Below are 12,475 nucleotides of genomic sequence, written 5' to 3' on the forward strand. Positions count from 1 at the left end.
TAGAAAAGATGCTGTCTCTAGCTGGTGAGTCTAAAACTAAAGGATAAATCCTTATCTCAGGATAAGGAGTAGGCCATTTAAGACAGATGAGGAGGAATTTCTTCACTCAGAGTGTGGTGAATTTTTGGAATCCTCTACCCCAGAGGGTTGTGGAAGCTCAATCATTGAGCATGTTCAAAACAGAAATTGATATGTTTCTGGAGACTCATGATATCAAGGGATATGGAGATAGCACAGGAAAGTGGTGTTCAGGTAGATGATCAGCCATGATCTAATTGAATGGCGGAGCAAGCTCGATGGGCTGAATGGCCTATTCCTGCTTCTATGTTCCCATGTAGATCGTGGCTGATCATACCGCCTCAATGCCACTTTCCCACCCACTCCCCATATCCCTTGATTCCCTGAAAGATCAAACATCTTTCTATTTCAGCCTTAAATATATTCAATGATGAAGCATCTACAATCCTCTGGGGTAGAGAATTCCAAAGATTCAAACCTTTTGACTAACAAAGTATCTCCTTCTCTCAGTCCTAAGTGACTAGTCCCTTAGCCTGAGACTTGTTCTAGATTCCCCAGCCAGGGGAAACAACCTTTCAGCGTCTAACTGCTCAAGTCCCTGCAGAATCTTGTATGTTTCACTGAGAACACCTCTTATTTTTCTAAACTCCAGAGAGTATAGACTTAATTTACTCAGTCTCTCATCATTGAACAGCCATCTCATCCTGGGTACCAATCTACTGAGCCTTCGCTGTACTGCCTTCAATGTATATCCTGTTTGAAAATGGACGCCAAAATTGCACACAGTTCTCTAGATGTGGTCTCACCAAAGCCCTGTACAATTGTAGCCTGACTTCTTTATTCCTGCACTCCAATTCCCATGGCAATAAAGGCCAATATGCCATTTGTTTTCCTAATTGCTTCGTGACCTGCATGTTAACTTTATGTTCCTTGTACGAATATACACATGTTCCTTTGAATAACCACATTTACAAGTTTCACGCATTTTAAAAAATATTCTGCTTTTCTATTCTTATTACTAGGATGCATAATTTCCTACTTCCCCACTTATATTCCATTCACCACCTTGTTGCCCACTTCTTTAACCTGCCTATATCTCTTGCAGCCTCTTTGTGTCCTCCTCACAGCTTACATTTCCACCTAGCTTTGTGTCATCAGCAAACTTAGATTTATTAATATCTGTCTCTTTGTCTAAATCATTAATATTGTAAATTGCTGAGGCCCTGGCACTGACCCTGTGGCACTGCACTAGTCACAGCCTGCCAACTTGAAATGCCCCATTTCTCCCTCCTCTTTGCTTCCTGTCTGTTAACTAATCCTCTATCCATGCTGATAAATTACCTCCCTCCCCTGCAACTCCCCTTATCTTGTGCATGAACATTTTTGTGGCACCTTATTAAATGCCTTTTGGAAATCCAGGTGTACTACATTTACTAATTCTCTTTATCTACCCTACTAGTTACATTCTCAAAAAAAATTTATACATTTATCTAACATGATTTCCCTTTCGTAACACCATGTTGACTTTGTCTCAGCGTATTATGATTTTCCAAGTGCACTGTTAAGACATCCTTAATAATAGATTCCAGCATTTTCCCGATGATTATATGGCTACCTGGCCTGTAATTCCCTGCTTTCTCTCTCCCCACTTTCGTGAAAAGCGGTGTTACCTTTGCAAATGTTCAATCTGCTGGGACAGTTCCAGAATCTAAGGAATTTTGTAAAATCAGAAACAGCGTATCCACTATCTCGGCAGTTACGACTTTTAGAACCCTAGGATGTAGGCCATCAGGTCCTGGGAATTTTAATCCCTTAAAATACTAATAACATGATATTATAATATAATATTAATGACCTTAGGTTCCTCACTCTTATTAGCCCCTTGGTTACCCCCTATTTCTGGTGTGGAGTTTCTTAAGAACGGGCATTGACAGCTCTTTTGAATAAAGAGAACACTGCCTATAGCAGGGGAGAATAATTTAATGTGTGTGTGAATACTGGGCTGGGGTACAATAGTTTAGTGACCGAAGTCTAGGTCAACAGACATTTTACAATAAGTGATGAAATAACATGATTCAATATAAGCAAAGTCACAATTGGTTACTGAACAATTGCAGCTACTGAAAAGTTATTCCCTTCCTCTGGAACTTTGATTATGAGGTTTTGTTTTTATCCCACAGTCTGCAAATCTATTGCATAAGAACAATATACCTTCTTTTCAAACCAAAGTTGAAATTAATTGCCACTTCAGTTGTCAAGTAGCTGAAAATGTTATTGATGTAGTGTTTTCATTTACTTTAGCCAAGATTGGATGTGGAGTTGACTTCGCACCAATATAGTGATAACGTTCTTATATCCATTTTTTATGGTACAGCACTTCACACCACTTTATATGTCTTTCATTTTTAATTTTTGTATGATGGGTAACCTTCAAAATTACCTGTTCAATCATACAGCTCAATATCTGTACATATTTTGAAGTAATATTTTCAATATTTTTTGTCCTTCCTTCCTTGCTTTCACCCCTTATTGACAGTTGTTCTTATCTTTGTTCCTTAAGGATACCAGTCACATTGTTTGTATTAATTATTTTTGATTCCTTAAGTGGAATCAAGCTAAAATTGGGAATGATCTAGTATCTTAAATCTCAAACCAGTTAACCTCATTTATGATTAGTCCAGCGCATTAGGGATACCATGAGGCATAACTTGCATGTCACCCTGGTAATAACAAGCAATGAGACTATGACAAAGGTAAGCCATCCTTCCTTGTCCTTCTCAACCTGTCTGCAGCCTTTAATAGGGTTGACCACACCATTCCACTCCAATGTCCCTCCAACGTCATCCAGCTGATGGAACTGCGCTTAGCTGGTTCCATTCTTATCTATCCGGTTGTAGCCAGAGTATCACCTTAAATGGCTTCTCTTCCTGCCCAGGGGAAGTTGCCTCTGGTTTTTCCTAAGGATCTATCCTTGGCCTCCTCCTGTTTTTCATCTGTGTGCTGCCCCTTGGTGACATCATCCAAAAACATAGCACCAGTTTCCACATGTACACTGACGACACCCAACTCTGCTTCACCACCATCTCTCTCAACCCCTCCATTGTCTTTGAATTATCAGACTGATTGGCGAATCCAGTACTGCAGTGGTTCCCAATTTTTTTTGGGCACATACTTCTATTCCGATTTACCAACCTTTTACATATCCCTACAGGTAGTTTCTTTTTTAACTACCGCTCTAATCATCACACATTTTGGAAATGTTACAACCGAAAGGCTCTAATAGGGGCAAACAGTTTGACGCCATGCTGTATGATCATTGGATGCAAACACTGCACATACTTTTTTTTCTGCATTTGCTATACTCTTATTGAAAATAATTTAAATACTTTAGCTACATTTTTTAACAATACGACAAAGAAGCTAACTAATTGCAAAAGTTTGACCAGCGTGTTGTGAAAACATTTGCTAGCCAATACATTAGATATATTGGTGAACCCCCTTCCCCTTATAAAATAACTAAATCAGCAGCCCCTCTTCCCAATGCCCCCTCTCCTCTACACAATGGCTCAGCAGCCCCTCTTACCTATCTCCCTCCCCCAACCCACTCACTCAGCTGCCCATCTTTCCAGACTCCCTAACCCCACTCATTCCTTTGTACACTGGAGAGACAGCTTAACCAGGTAGGTTGTGTCCGCGCAGCAGTTCACTGACCTGCATGTCAAGCAGCCACCTCTCCTGCTCGAACAGTGTTTCAGCCAGCAGCTGCTATTCTCGCACCACTGCCATGTCGATGCTCAGGCTCGTTGCTGACACTCATCTTCCCGTTGTTTGCTGCTCCTCCAATCTGAGGTTGTTTCTGTCCCATGCTTGCTGCTAATAGGCACAACTGTATGTCACCAGTGAGCCTATTAGCAGCAAATGTGGGAGAGAAACAACCTGTGATTGGAGGAGCAGTGAGTAGCAGGAGGTGAGTGGCGGCACATGAGCCTGAGTACTAAAGACACTTCAATTTTGGAATCGTTGGAGGTCGGAAAAAAATTCTCATCCCTGAAAATCTGCATTACACAATTAAGAGAAAAATATCCCCTAGAGACATCTGCCTTACCTGCAGGGGTACATGTACTCCACTTTGGGAACCACTGCAGTATTGGATAAGCAGAAATTTCTTTCAACTAAATATTGGGAGGATTGATGCCATTGTCTTCTTTGGTGTCTGCCATAAACTTTGTTCCCTTGCCTCACTGGGGGAGGCAATGGCGTAGTGGCATTGTCGCTGGACTAGTAATCCAGAGACCCCGGGTTTGAATCCCACCAAGGCAAATGGTGGAATTTGAATTCAATAAAAATCTGGAATTAAAAAGTCTAATGATGACCATGAAATTATTGTCAATTGTGGAAAAACCCATCTGGTTCACTAATTTCCTTTAGGGAAGGAAATCTGCTGTCCTTACCTGGTCTGGCCTACATGTGACTCCAGATCCACAGCAATGTGGTTGACTCTTAAATGCTCCCTAAACTAGGGAACTCAGATGGGTAATAAATGCTGGCCTGGCCAGTGATGCCCACATCCCATGAACTAATTAAAAAAAAACATACTCCATCCCTATCTCAGGCAAATGTCTGAGGGGGAAGCAAACTCTTCGCAACCTTGGTGTCAGATTTGACCCTGAGATGAACTACATTCATGCGATCATGACACCTATTTTCACATCTACAACATTGCCTGACTGCAGCCCTGCTCAGTTCATCTGCCATTGAAACCCTCATCTATGCCATTGTTACCAATAGACTCGACAATTCCAATGCACACCTGGCTGACTTTTTGTTCTATTCTCTGTAAACTTGAGATCATCCAAAACTCTGTTGCCCATGTCCTAACTTGAACCAATCTCCCTTCATCCTTCACCCCTGTGCTTGCTGAACTATATTAGTTTGTGGGACAGTAATGCCTCAACGTTACAATTCTGATCTCTATTTTCAAATCCTCTGTTGTCTTGCCCTTCCCTATCTCTGTATCTGAGCTGTCCAATTCTGGCCTCTTGAGCATCCCTGATTTTTAATTGTTCCACCATTGTTGGCTATACCTTCGGTTGCCAAGGCCCTAAGCTCTGAAATTCCCTGCCTCAATATCTTTGCCCCCAGTCTCTTTCCTCTCTTTAAGATACTTCTTAAAACCTACCTCTTTGACCAAGCTTTTGGTCAACTGCTCTAATAAGTTCTTATGAGGCTTGGTGTCAGATTTTGTTTGTTAACACTCCAATGAAGTGCCTTGGGATGCTATATGAATACATATGAATACATGAATAAAGATGCTTTATGAATACAAGTTGTTGTTGAAGTGATCCAAACACCACACTGGAAATAGTGACATCCTTGGGCAAAAGCAGCCATAATGGTCCAGATTTTGCAGTCAGTTGTGAATGAATGATACAGACTATCTGTGGGCTTTTGCATTACGATTTATGGTAATTTGAGCTGGAACAGTGCAGCATCCTCTGCAGGGGACCTGGAACCTCTATGAACACTTCTGTCTCCTCTATTAGATTGAGGAATTCTTACTGAAGAATACAGGGTCTAAACTAGGAAAACTCAAATTAGAATATTTAACTCAATGTAAAATTATGTACATAAAGCAAAATAAAGACAGGAAAAGAAATTAAGATTGAAAGATAAAAGAGACAAATATTTTTTAAAATATTATTTCTTAAAATCTTCAACAATGATTAAAATCTGAAGGAATGAGACTTGAACTTTTAGAAGATAATTTTTAGGGCCAGAGAGGTTGTTTCATAGTAATTAAAACTTACGATGCTGTCGCTTAAATTTGAATGGACAGTTGCTATTCTTTTCTGGCATGTTTAATGGGTATCTATTGGGTAAGTACCCCAACTTCAAGCCATTGCATGAATTTGCATGCTGAGTCTCTCAGTGAGATATTGTTACTGTGAAGCTTCTAGAAGAGCAGAGAAACTTGGACTGCATCTTCTTGATTTTTTTTTTGAACAGCACAAGTACAAATACTAGATGTTGCTGTTCAATTTACTTTGTATTAACGGTGAGCATTGATAGCTTCACCATTATTCTTAATGGAAAATCCAGGCCAGTAGAATTTAAGTTAGCGCTATCTGGGCATAGCAGTGACAGAAAACAATGGCTTCCATTCTTCCTGATGTTCTGCTGAAAGGACTTAATTGTCATCTATGAATTCATGTTGGACAACAGTCTGACAAGATGAAGGGGTTGAGAGAAATGGTGGAGTGATGAGTATCATCATTGTATGTATGGAAGCTGACTATTTGCTTGCGCCTAGGGGCAGATGCAGCTGAGAAAGAGGATGGGGTCAAGGAATACCAGAGTTAATATCGCGAGGCAGATCATTCTGCTCCTCTTAGTCTCACAAAAACGTGCAGAAAAATCTTTTGTGGCTGTTTTGTGAGCAACCTCATTAAGTCGCTTTGAGGGGCCATTTACTAGGGCACTTGAGACCTAATACCATTGCGCAGTCCCCTCCTTCTGCATTGGGATACTAAATATTGGACTCCTATCTGGATAGTCAAATTAGTTTATTTTAGGTGACAGTGCTGGCAATTGGTTTGCAGGCTTACCTGAAAACCACACATTTCATTTTTTAGTTTACCGCTGCTGGCTCCTCCATTTCCCAACATAATCAGGGCAAAGTATAGTTTGAAAATGCCTTCATTTTCTCCTTTCCTCACGAGCCTCGTTCATGCTGGTATTTTTCTCCCTCTTACCTTTCTCCTCCTGTTACTTTTAATACAACATGGAATTCTTCTGCTTCAGTTAAACTTGATGCTTTTCTTCCATGACCCTTTTGAAAGTGACTCACTTCTTTGGAATCCATAGAAAATTTAAAACCAAAAGGTGACCATTCAGCTTATCATATCCAAGTCGATCACAATTTCTCTATCACACCAAATTTGGCATTCATTCTGAGGTCTAGGAAATAGAAATGTATTCTGATGACTTTATCAAAACCCATTAATTATGTTAAAACCTTGTAATAATATCCCAGCTACCTGTTCTGCATCATCAGTATTTCAAGGACAACTGGACACTGCTGATGGAGTTTCTTTTCTTTATCTACCTCCTCCTATTCCTTCCTCCATTTCTATTTGCTTTTGTTCTATGTACTGTTTCAAATCCTCAGTTTAACACCTGCATTGTACTGAGTCTTTGTTTTTTTTTAATCCATTCATGGGATGTGGGCATCGATGGCTAGGCCAGCACTTATTGCCCGTCCCTAATTGCCCTTGAGAAGGTGAGTTGCCTTCTTGAACCAATGCAGTGTGGCATTGAAGTTTCCTTTGCATAGGGAACCCTAGGTTTTGCTTCTTTATCTCACAATTTATAGATGTTTTCAAGTTGAGCTGTACGCTAACAGGCAACACGAGGACACCTTTTTATATTTCATTTTAAGCTATTATATCCATAATTAGAAATTGTTTGTAAGGGTTTTTGGAATGAGAAGTGAAGAATTCTTCTTAAAATTTCTGCTTGGGTAAGAAAACATTGGCTCAAAAGAATAATGTTCACATTGGACCTATTTATGTTACGTCGATAATGATGTTGTTCCCAAACTAATTTGAATTTTGTCAGCATAATACAATAAATAGTTTATTGCAGCACATTCACATCTATCTGATATTTTGTTTCAACAAATCAATAAATAATTTAACAATTTTTGCTGTTTACATTAAATAAACATTAAGACTAATGTGTGCCACAAAATTTGTACATTTGTTTAGTGACTCCATGATTGTTAGTGACAGTGGCATTTTCTGTGCTCAATTATGAATAGTTCAGCTACTTTTCAGAATTTTGTTCACTGATTCCTTGATCTTGCTATTTGAATACTGAACAAATCCGATTTGAGATCATGGGCAGTATTTAATCCAGGTGACGGGTCTCATCCCAGCAACAGCATAGCTTCACATCCATTAGGAAAGGCCCACTGTATTAATTGTGCTATCAGGCAATTAAATGGCCACTGGCAGGCCTTCCCTAGAATAAAGGACCCTGGGGGGGCAGAAATTCTGACTCACTGCCTGAGAGCAGCCAGCCAATTAGAGGTTGGCAACTCTCCATTGCAGGCAGCAAGTGGTGTCAGCTACCAGTAGTGCACCCACCAGAGGTTCAGGTCAGTGAGGGACCCGAGGCCAAAGGTGAGTGAGGGCTGGATGAATGTCACAGGGTGGGGATATGGGCGTGGGGATCAGCGATGAGCAGGGGCTGGCTTTCAGATGGTGCTCCCCACCCCCTCTCTCCCACTTCCCATTGCTATGTTCCTCTATTCAGGCATTGAGTGCTTTTGAATGAGGGACTTCCCTATTTCTCGGGCTTCCTATGTGGTGATTCCCATGCCCGTTGCAGGTTGAATACCAGCACTGCGGGATGAGGTCCTTAAGTGGGCACTAATTGACCGCTTGAGAGCCTCAGTTAACGTTCGGGTCGGAAGACCATCCACGAGCCCTCCTGCCCTGGACATAATTGAGTGGAGGCGGCACTCTCCCGCCTGATTAAATACCCACCCCGCCTCCAAACTCGCCACTGGGGTGAGGGGGTGGGGGGCTGCAATAAATTCCACCCGTGTTACATTTTGACAAGCAATAAAAGTCAACAGGTGTAATAGTGTAACAGTGGTAATGCATGAACCTAGCTTTTTTTATTAAGAAAAAGCTCCCTGAGAGATCCTGCATACATTTTAAATGTTGGGAGATTAAAAAAATTGCTATCCAAAAAAAATGAAATACCTTCCATTTTTCTGTTTACTTTCAGCAGACTGCACACCTGAAAGTTTAAATTAGTAATAATAATCTACCCCATATCTTGCTACTTATAAACTTTTTACCTTATGTTAACCCATTAGTGAGGTGATAAAGTTACATAGTATTATTTTTGTACTGTAAAATTGTTCATTTGTACAGATAATTATTTTGATGAATATTAGGCCAGAAGTAGCATTTTAGAGACAATGTACCATAAACCCATGGCATTGCTTTCTCATGTTGCTCACGGGGGAAATGCTGGTGTAATCACTAGACTAGTAACTCAGAGACACAGGCTAATTTTCTGGGGATAAGGGTTCAAATCCCACCATGGCAGCTGGTGGAATTTAAATTTAAGTAAGAATCAGGACTTGGAAAACTAGTCATCACTGGTGACCATGAAACCATTGGTGATGGTTGTAAAAACCCATCTGGATCATTCTTCAGGAAGGAAATCTATCATTCTTACCTGGTCTGGCCTACATGTGACTCTAGGTCCACAGCAATGTGGTTGACTCTTAACTGCCCTCTAAAATGGTAATTAGGGATGGACAACAAATGCTGGCCTTGCCAGCAATCCCCACTCCCCATGCCCATCCATTCACTTCCAGTGTTTCTGGTGTATCCCAAGTACTTGCTACCTGTCTGGATCAGAATAAAGATTGCAGGGTGGATGGACTGACCACAGCATCCTGTTACAGAAGTCAATTCAAGTACGGGGAGTGAAAAAGAGTGTAGCAGTTATTGGGGCAGTATAGTCAAGGAATAGATACTGTTCTCTCCAGCCATGATCAAGAGTTCAAAGGTTGTGTTGCCTGCATTATGCCAAGGTTAAATCCATCTCCTTACAGCTGGAGACAAACTTGGAGGGGATGATCCACTTGTCATTCTCCAAGTAAGAACCAACCACATAGGCAGAACTTGGGAATGATGTTCTGCTGAGAGAGTTTGAGGATTTAGGGTCTGAATTAAAAAGCAGAACCTCAGAAGTAATCTCTGGATTGTTTCCTGAGCCACAGGCCAACTGGCACAGGGATGAACAGATTAGAAGGTGAAATGAGTGATGTAGGAGGGGCGTTTCGCTTCATGGGCCACTGGCACCAGAAAATGTAGTCCAACCTGACAAAAGAATTTAAATATAGTAATCAAAAAGCAGAATACTGTGGATGCTGGGTATCTGAAATAAAAACAGAAAATGCTGGAAATACTCAGCAGGCTATGGCAGCATCAGTGGAGAGAAACAGAGTTAGCATTTCAGGTCTGTGACCTTTCATCAAAACTGGGAAATGTTAGAAATGTAAGAGATTCTGAGCACGGAGTGGGTGGGACAAGGACAAAAGAAGATCTGTGACAGGGAGAGATTGAATGATGGAAGAGTTACTCTTCCAGGACCAAAGAGGACAGAAATGGGGCAAAAAAGAAACAAAGACACAAAAGATATGCCTACAGCAGGTCTGTTGCTGACTGAAAGAAAAAAACAAAACAAGCAAAGGAAACAAAATGGAGCACAGATTATGGTCTGAAACTCTTGAAATCAATGCAGAGTCCAGAAGGTTGTAAAGCGCCTAATTGAAAGATGAGGTGCTGTTCCTCAAGCTCACATTAAGCTTCACTGGAACAGTGCAGTAGGCCAAGGACAGAAATATCATCATGAGAGCAAGAATTAAGATGACAGGCCAACAGAAGCTCAGGATCATGCTTGCAGACTGAACAGAAATGTTCTGTAAAGCAGTCACCCAATTGGCATTTGGTTTCCCCAGTGTAGAGGAGATCACATTTTGGGCAGCAAATACAGTACACTAGATTGAAAGATGTACACATAAATCATGAAGACAACTATTCTGTCATTCAATCGCTCTTGACTTCCACCCTATCACAGACCTTCCTTTTGCCTTTGTCCCATTCCATCCCTGCTCAAAACCCATCACATATCTAACATTTCCCAGTTCTGATGAAAGGCCACAGACCTGAAACGTTGGATGGATTTTCTGGCCCCTCCTGCTGGCAGGATCTTCCGGTCCTGCCAAAGTCAATGAGGATTTGAATGGCTCGCCGCATCTGCCAGAGGGAAATCCACCGCAATGGGGCCTGAAAATCCTGGCCATTAAATGTTTCTCTCCACAGATGCTGCCATAGTCTGCTGAGTATTTCCAGCATTTTCTGTTTTTATTACTGTTAGTCAAAGGAAAGGGCCAAAAATGTAACATATCCAAGTTTGCTGACAGTACAAGGTTAAGTGGGAAAGTAAATGGTGAGGAGGATGCAATGAAGCTGCAGACAAATATAGACAAGTTTGATGAGTGGGCAAGAATATGGCAGATGGAACACAAAATGGCAAGTTTGAAGTTATCCATTTTGGTAGGAAAAATAAAGGATTTTTTTTGAATGATGAGAGACTCGGGTTACTTGTTGATGAATCACACCAAGTTAACATACAGGTATAGCAAGTAATTAGAAAGGCAAATAATATGTGGTCTCCTCTACATTGGAGAGACCAAACGCAGACTGGGTGACCGCTTTGCGGAACACCTTCGGTCTGTCCGCAAGCATGATCCAGACCTTCCTGTCGCTTGCCATTTCAACACACCGCTCTGCTCTCATGCCCACGTTTCCACCCTTGGCCTGCTGCAATGTTCCAGTGAAGCTCAATGCAAACTGGAGGAACAGCACCTCATCTTCCGATTAGGCACTTTACAGCCTTCCGGACTCAACATTAAGTTCAACTACTTCAGATCATGAACTCTCTTCTCCATCCTCACCCCCTTTTTGATCCCTTTTTTTCTAATAATTATTATTTTTTTATATATATATTTTTCTTTTCCTACCTATTTCTATTATTATTTTTAAAATTTATTTCCATCCATTGTTTTATCTCCACCTTTTGGCCTATTTCGATCCCTTCCCCCCACCCCACTAGGGCCATCTGTCACTTGCTCATCCTGCTTTCTACCCTTAATGTCACCATTAGCACATCCTTTAGCTAATATCACCACTGTCAACACCCATTTGACCTTTTGTTTATGACATCTTTGGCAATCTCTCCTTTGCCTCCACCTATCACTGGCCCTCAATCCAGCTCCACCCATCCTCCCCCCCCCCCCCCCCCCCCCCCCCAATTTAAACAGCTTATATTTCACCACATTTCTTATTCCTCTTTAGTTCTGATGAAGAGTCATACAGACTCGAAACATTAACTCTGTCTTCCTTTCCACAAATGCTGTCAGCCTTGCTGAGTTTTTCCAGCAATTTTTGTTTTTTGTTTCAGATTTCCAGCATCCACAGTATTTTGCTTTTATATAAATAGTATGTTTGCTTTTGTTATAAAGAGATTGGAGTACAGCATAAGAGTAAAGAAGTCTTACTATAATTATGCAATACAAGTATTGGTGAGGCCACACCCGAAGTACTGTGTGCAGTTTTGATCTCCTCACTTAAGGAAAGACATAACGAATCTAGAGGGGATGTAAGAACGGTTGACCGGACTGGATTCTGGGATGATGGACCTATGAGGAGTTGTTGAGTTTAAAAGAATGGAAGGTGATTTAATTGAAACGTATAAAATGCTTGAGGGGCTTGACATGGTATAAAATGATAAAATAGAATCATACAATAGTTACAGCATAGAAGGGGCCATTCAGACCACCCAGTTCATACCAGCTTTCTGCAATTAA

At 41.0% G+C, this 12,475-nt stretch overlaps 1 protein-coding gene across 2 annotated transcripts in view; it reads left to right on the top strand.

Moving 5' to 3' along the window:
* The window catches only part of LOC144692325 (ERI1 exoribonuclease 3-like), a 443,641-nt gene that overhangs the window by 11,834 nt on the left and 419,332 nt on the right, over window positions 1-12,475 (top strand). The gene's annotated exons all lie outside the window — the stretch shown is intronic.

This window comes from Cetorhinus maximus, chromosome 17, assembly GCF_964194155.1.
Source record: "Cetorhinus maximus chromosome 17, sCetMax3.hap1.1, whole genome shotgun sequence".
Lineage (NCBI taxonomy): Eukaryota > Metazoa > Chordata > Chondrichthyes > Lamniformes > Cetorhinidae > Cetorhinus > Cetorhinus maximus.